We start from the raw sequence: 7,500 nt of genomic DNA, 5'->3' as shown, positions 1-7,500 counted from the left end.
GTTATAAACATATTTAATTTAAAATTATCTGCCTCATCAACAGCTAAGGTCATTAGCGGCGAATACATTGCTGAATTGGAATATTAAGATATTTAAAACTTTAAAAATCTAACAATGTCTTATGAATATGAATAACTAGTAATAAATATTATATTAAAAAACAAAGCATAAATGTTATGCTCTTAATGTATACATTTAATATATAGATATTATGCATAATCAAATTTTATAAAAAATAAAAAAATATATACTGGACTCCCTTAGGAAACTGATAATACCTTTTATGTCACAATCCTCCAGTTTTCAGTGTATATGGGAGAGACAAGTACACACGTTTTTGGTCTGAGAATTGCACATCTTTAGACTTCTTGGGCGACCGTTAATGGCTCATGGCATCCTTCACTTTTATCCATCATCGGTCCATGAGTCAGTCTTGAGTGCCAACCCCACCACCCCGGATTTATGTTCTGTCCTCTGCAGTTTTTTGTGAATGTTTCATACAGATGGCTCCATATGTGCTCAGCCGGCAAGGAGTCTATCAGCAGTCCTAGTGACCAATTCTGATTTCCCCTTTCCTTGAATTGGCGGGAAAGTGTTTTTCCTCTTAATACAAATGATATCAACACTGTTATTATTGTTATTGATATGATTATTAAAGTCTTGGTAACATTTAAGACAATGAAATGATACAAAATAATTTTTCCAAAAGTCAAGGAAAAGGGTACGATAGGTAGGATTACTGACTCACTCCTTGGTGACTAAGCACTTGTAGAGACATCTATGTGCCAATACAATAAACTTATATTACTGTGGGCATAGTATGTATTCCTTCCATGCGTGCCGATTGGGTTAATACAACTAATTGTCATTTAGGATGGATGCTGGTCACCCAACTGCCAAGGTCATCTCTAATCTCTCGTAGTTTGTTTCAAGAGGTATGCTTCCATTGCTCCCTCCATTTTAAACAAACATCTAAGTAATATCCATTAATCTGGTTGCAGTGTACCCAAGTAAAACTGTAGAAAGATTTACAAATTCTGAAAGTCAACCCCTAATCTTCAATGGTTTACTTACTGAAAAGAAACAAATACTATTTAGTTTTACTTAGTGAGAAAAGTAAATCCTATTTTCAATGAAAATTTTTCAAATATTTATAAAATCAACAATTTTAAATATGTAAATATAATTATCAAATATATCAAGGCAAATGGAAAAGAGAACAACAATTTCTTTCATATAGGACCCTGGATACGTATACCTGAAAACAAATCACGCCTCATGGCATCAGCTATACAGTAAATCCTTGTCGTGTTCTTAGTCTTATTAATGAGTGGGAATTACTGGAACTTGTAAATTACTGGCGCCCAACAGGGGCCGGATACTCCAAACAACCCTTAAATCGAGGGCATTATAACCGCCTAACTACATAGTCACTTACGAGCTCCTTACTATATTGTAAGTGATCCATCCTAAAAAATGTTTTTCAATTTAGTAAGCACACCATAAGGCTAATGATCATGTGCAAGTTAATATCCTAAGTTGCCATAGAGGGCAGACCGCATAGCTGATTGACCTTTTTTTTTTTTTTTTTTTTTTTTTTTTTTTTTTTTTTTTTTAACAACGCCATGAAAGGTCGATTCAAAAGAAAAGATTAAATTTCTCTGATGAAGATGTCTGTGTAATAGAAGCTGTGGCAACGAAGAAGGGTGTGGTTCCAGGTATTCTAGATAACAGAATAACCGCACAAATAAAAAATAACGCTTGGGAATGTGTTACTAGCGAGGTGAATCTTGTCGTTCCGAGGAATGTGAATGTGCGTAGGAAGATCACAGACCCAAAAGCAGCCGTGAAGAAAAGGGCAGCATATGAGAAAAACATGGGAGGAACAGGTAACATTTAGTTCAGTTTATGTTATATAATATATTCTTGTCAATGAACAGTTGAAGTAGAAGTATCAAATTGATTTTTTTAATAATTATTGAAAAGATGGATGTAGTAATTCGAAGTAAATGTGTGGGAAGTATAAGTACAGAACACAATTGTTCACTCACCGATACGTCTGAGAATCGAGCACATAAGACTGACTCATAGGCCAATGATGGCTTAAAGTGAAGCACGTAGTGTAGGATGCCAAAAGCCATTAGCCACATATGCCCGGATGGCAAACCCTGTGCCATGAGCGATCTTGGGTGAAGCCACCGATAACAATGACACATGCCATCGCACGACAGAGCGCCACCGCGGATGGCAAGAGTTGATGTACGTTTTCATTTCGAATGCTTCATGTCGTGAACACCACTCAAATAACAAATCGATGGAAAAGTCAACAGAACGAGCCTCAGAGATTGTCCCATAAAAGAGCAGTACAAGGAGTGAAAGCCACTCCGAGATTGCCTCGCGTCTGTACACATATTAGTGTATATCATATTTATAAGATTATATAGAATTTACTAACTTGATTATAATACTACGAACGCAGACACACGTTCCGTAGTGTAGCACATTTAGTACTTTTTAGAAGATGCTAATCACCGGATGCTAATTTATCAGGAATATAGTTCCTCATCTGACATTTAAGCTCGAGCAATCAAACTGTTTATATAACACCAGCACAGGACACTATTAAGCGGACATATCAACGCCTACGGGATTTATGTTGAACAAATTACAAAGAGAACGACGAAGGGAAAAGAAAGAATATCCGTGACTTTTCTTGTTCTCCCATTCATTTGCTGCTGCAGATAGAATCACCTCTCTGATGACTAATTACAAATGATAATCATAACAATCATACTACGTTTGATGATGTTCATGATCATAATCATATTCATGATGATCATGATCATGATGGTAATAATAACATTGACTTTAACAATTATTAATATAAAAATAATAATGATAACAACGGTGATGATGGTGATAATCATAATAATAAAATGATAATAATCATAATCATAAAAAAAATTAGTGCAGAGGGAAATCACAGGTGTTCCTTAGATTTACACACTATACATACACACGCTAAAGTTTATGCTCTATCATATCTACATGCGTGTGTGTGTGTGTGTATATATATATATATATATATATATATATATATGTACATATATATATATATATATATATATATATATATGCACATATATATATATATATATATATATATATATATATATGCACATATATATATATATATATATATATATATATATATATGCACATATATATATATATATATATATATATATATATATATGTATATATATACATATATATATATATATATATATGCATATATATATATATATATACACACAAATACATTATTGAGACGAATATAGAGCAAAATACATTCTGTGATGTTTGTTTTCATCAAACCTTTGACAAACGCGTCTTCACGTCCAGCAGCAAAACATGTTATTCACTATGAGGCCTTTCTCATTAGGTTCGAGTTCAACAAGAGACAAACTAACAATATTATTTTGCATCTGAAATGTAGTAGTCAATTAAGTACTGCTTGAAAATTTAGTAGTTTATCTGAGTAGATTTTTAAAACTAAAAGGCTTGGTAAAAGAATGTTGTATTATTAGATACATAAATCCACTGAATAAATGTGAATAAACACTCTATAATAGAATAAAGTTCCTCTGTTTTTCAACCTTGAGAACGTATGCTCTCTACCCACCCTCAGTTTTAGTATTATTATATGACTAACTTAAACCAAGAACTTTCTCACTATCAAATAAAGGGATGTGATGACCCAGCGTTAATAGGCTGTTGGATTAGTAAGAGCCAGCGCGGGGAAAGGCCTGATTATACGAGATTACTCCCTTGGAACTAGTTAAAGTGCGATCTATCTGATGATTCCCCCTGTTTTCCTTAATTCAAACTCTACGGAAAGTCTTAACCGAATTCCTTTTCACCACAAGAGGCTTGTCTGTTTAATATCCTTAGTAACTATTATTGGTTGGGATGGAATAAGGTATTTTTGACTTTGTAAATGTGTGTATATACATGTACCCATCTAAATGTGTGTGTGTGTGTGTGTGTGTGTGTGTGTGTGTGTGTGTGTGTGTGTGTGTGTGTGTGTGTGTGTGTGTGTGTGTGTGTGTGTGTGTGTGTGTGTGTGTGTGTGTGTGTGTGTGTGTGTGCTGAATATATACAGTATGCATATATGTTTGTATGTGTGCCTATATAGATCGAGGCAGAAAGGAAATATAGAGGAGTAAAAGTTGCGGACATTGATACCCTTAATTGGGTTAAAACCTAATCATTAAAACTTTCGCATGCTCATAGAACATTTTGAGGGATAATAAGGCAAGGTAATTTTTGAAAGATATTATATGGTCAAAAGATAAAAATAAAGAAGAATGATGTACGAAGAAAAGTAAAACAAGACCGAAGAGTTGTGCTTTCAGTAAAATATTAATTTAAGTTAATATTGGTGAGTAGGTAAATAGATTTTATATAGAAATCAAAGACTTACAAAATAAATGAAAGTTAAGAGAGTGGAAAAGCATGAGACAAAAAAATCGAGAAAGAGAAAGACAGAGACAGATAGAAAAAAAAGAGAAAGAGAAGAGAGACAAAGACAGACAGAAGCAGAGACAGAGAGTGGAGAATAGCTAAAGAAAGAGAGACACAGAGAGAAAGAGAGATTGACAGATAGACAAACAGAGACAAAGAGAGGTTGACAAAAGTATATTTAAATAGTAACGAGTAACAATGAAACTAAGAGCAAACATATCGCAATAATTACATATTTGAACATTTGTAACGGCAGAAATAACGAATATTGATAAAACAAAGCTATATCCTTAGCGAAGCACCCGTTGAGAACATGAATATCTTGCTTCTGCAATAATATAAGAGAGATTTTAGTCAGAGTGATTATAGTAATAATTATGATGGTGCTTATGACAATAACGATATAGTATTGAGAAAGCAACAAAATTGATAATTTTAAATGGCGGAACAACAGTGTATTGCAGCTAACGATATAATTAATATTATTACTCGCTAGGTTTTATAAATCCAACTCTGAGCCTTCGAATAGTTAGCGCTGCAGTATGCAACGCTAGCAATTACTCTTCGAAATCTCAGTGTCTGACTGAATAGATAACTGGAGGTGTTTGCAGTTTGTATTGCGGTATTCCTCCTCCTCCTCCTCCTCCTGCTCTTCCCCTTCTCTTTTCTCTTCTTCCTCTTCCTCCTCCTGTTCCTGCTCCTGTCTCTGCTCCTCCTCCTTTTCCTGTTCTTTTCCTTCCTCCTCCTAACTCTTCTTTTCCTTCCAATCTCTCCCTCCGTCTCCCTCTCGACCATTGCTAACGAGGAATTCAGCTACAAAAGGAGGCGCTCCATCCTTAACCTTTTGAGGTCAAGTATTTCAAAAAAAAAAAAAAAAAAAAAAAAAAATAAGATAACGTAGGAAACGAGTTGCTTACAAAGACTGCATACATTTTCCGAGAAGTTCGAGAGAATCCTTTGCTTGGTTTTAGTTCCACGACACCGACTCAGCACTGGAACGCTTGTCACAGAAAGGTATATTCCAGCGACCAGAGTTCACTTCAGACGCGGCTGTAAACGTAAATAGTTTTATTCACTTATTCACTTATTCACTTATCCATACACATAAAATCACTTTGATACCACAAACAGGAATGCAAGCGAACATACCCAAATGCACATATACATTAACGCAGATATATCAATACATAAGCAGGATTTGTATTTACTATTTCTTCCACATTTATAACCAATACTGTCATCATGACTACAAATGATATTGTGATAATATTTCCAAATGCCTTCCCACATTAGATTAATGAACACGTTTCCGCCTCGGCTGTGTGATTGCCATGCAAATCGTTTCTCGTGCAATTTGCAAGGCGGAAATACGATAGTGTTTGCTTTGAAATGCAAAACTAGATGATTCATGTAAGTTAAGGTTGGTGATTGTTAACTAGAGGCGTGAATGTAGGTGAGAGTTTAGATGCAACAATGTAAGGGCATGGAGGATATAATGTAAATTTGATATCAAATATCAAAATATTAAATATAAAAAAATGAAAAAAAATAAAGGGAAAATGGTATTTCTGTTGTTCTTCGCATCCTTTCACGAAATAATATATCTTTACAATCCTAGAACCTCATGCATTTGAAGTCAATATAAAGATAACATAGTGGTATTCACCTTAGTAATCAAAGCGACAATTAACTCCCCAAAAAGTACCTTACCGATATAATATATGGAGCTGTTTTCTCCTCATCTTCTCTCCTTGCACTAAATTAGAAAATAACACAGGAACCATAATCTTATCGATGAAAACAATTTATGAAGTCTTTTCTCTCAAGCCAATTTCCCTTCTCTTTTCTACTTTTACTCCTAAAACGCCTATTTTTCCCTCATTCTTCTCCTTCAATTCTTCTACTCCTCGTTCTCCTCCTCCTCTTCCTAAGACACGTAAATTACATTCCTTGAGTCCGTTTTCTCACTTTTTTTTCTTCAGGCTAACATTACTCAGGAAAAGATTGCAGCTCGGTATATACAATTAGTTTACCTTCGTTGCTTCATTTGTTTACACACACTGTATTGATTGGTAGACATTGAAGTAAAAGTCCCTTTTTTTATTATATGTTCTTGGTTGTTTTCCTGCCTGATAATTTTATCTATTCTTCAAATTGTATATTTTATGATATATTATCGACATAATTTCCTAATCAATTCAACATCTTTATCCCTTATCCCAACATCCTGCTTCGTAAACATGGCATTACCAATTTCGTAACTGTTAAAAAGAATAGGTCTACTCATTATCTAAGGTTGCTCAAAGGCCTTACATACTCGCGTCGATAAGCAGCGAAACAGATAGATGGTAGTTCGGTGCATGGAATGTAGTTTCTCTTCGCAAGTGGTCCGCAGGGGCTTGTGTGTCGTTCGTGTTGGATCGATCCCTCAGACGGTTACTTTAACGCGATTGGATTTTCCTAAGAAGTGTTGCAAATAGGGTAATGGGAAGGGTATTATATTTAAAGACATCTATGCGTGTTTGCATGTGTATGTGTTTATTTGTTTGTTTGTTTTGTGTGTATGTGTGTGTGTGTATGTGCGAGTGTGTGTGTGTGTGTGTGTGTGTGTGTATGTGCGAGTGTGTGTGTGTGTGTGTGTGTGTGTGTGTGTGTGTGTGTGTGTGTGTGTGTGTGTGTGCGTGTGTGTGTGTGTGTGTGTTTGTGTGTGTGTGTGTGTATGCTTGAGCGCGTGTACGTGTTTAGGAGGGGAAACGCAACATCACCTAATTAGAATATTCAGGGCAATTATTCATCAAGGGAAACTCAAGAAAGTAATTATCCTTCAAGATTGTTCTATCTTCCCCCAGGTCTCACACGGCAAGGAATTGTGTTGCAGCCTCAAGCGTCGCTGTTCATGTAGATCGAGGAAAAACCTGCGAGTGGGAGTCAGGGATTTCGTACTCAGGGAATTGCACTGTAGGGCATTGCTGT

Source organism: Penaeus chinensis, chromosome 42, assembly GCF_019202785.1.
Source record: "Penaeus chinensis breed Huanghai No. 1 chromosome 42, ASM1920278v2, whole genome shotgun sequence".
NCBI classification, from domain to species: Eukaryota; Metazoa; Arthropoda; class Malacostraca; order Decapoda; family Penaeidae; genus Penaeus; species Penaeus chinensis.
The sequence above is the reverse complement of the archived record's forward strand: the minus strand, read 5'-3'. Positions refer to the sequence as shown.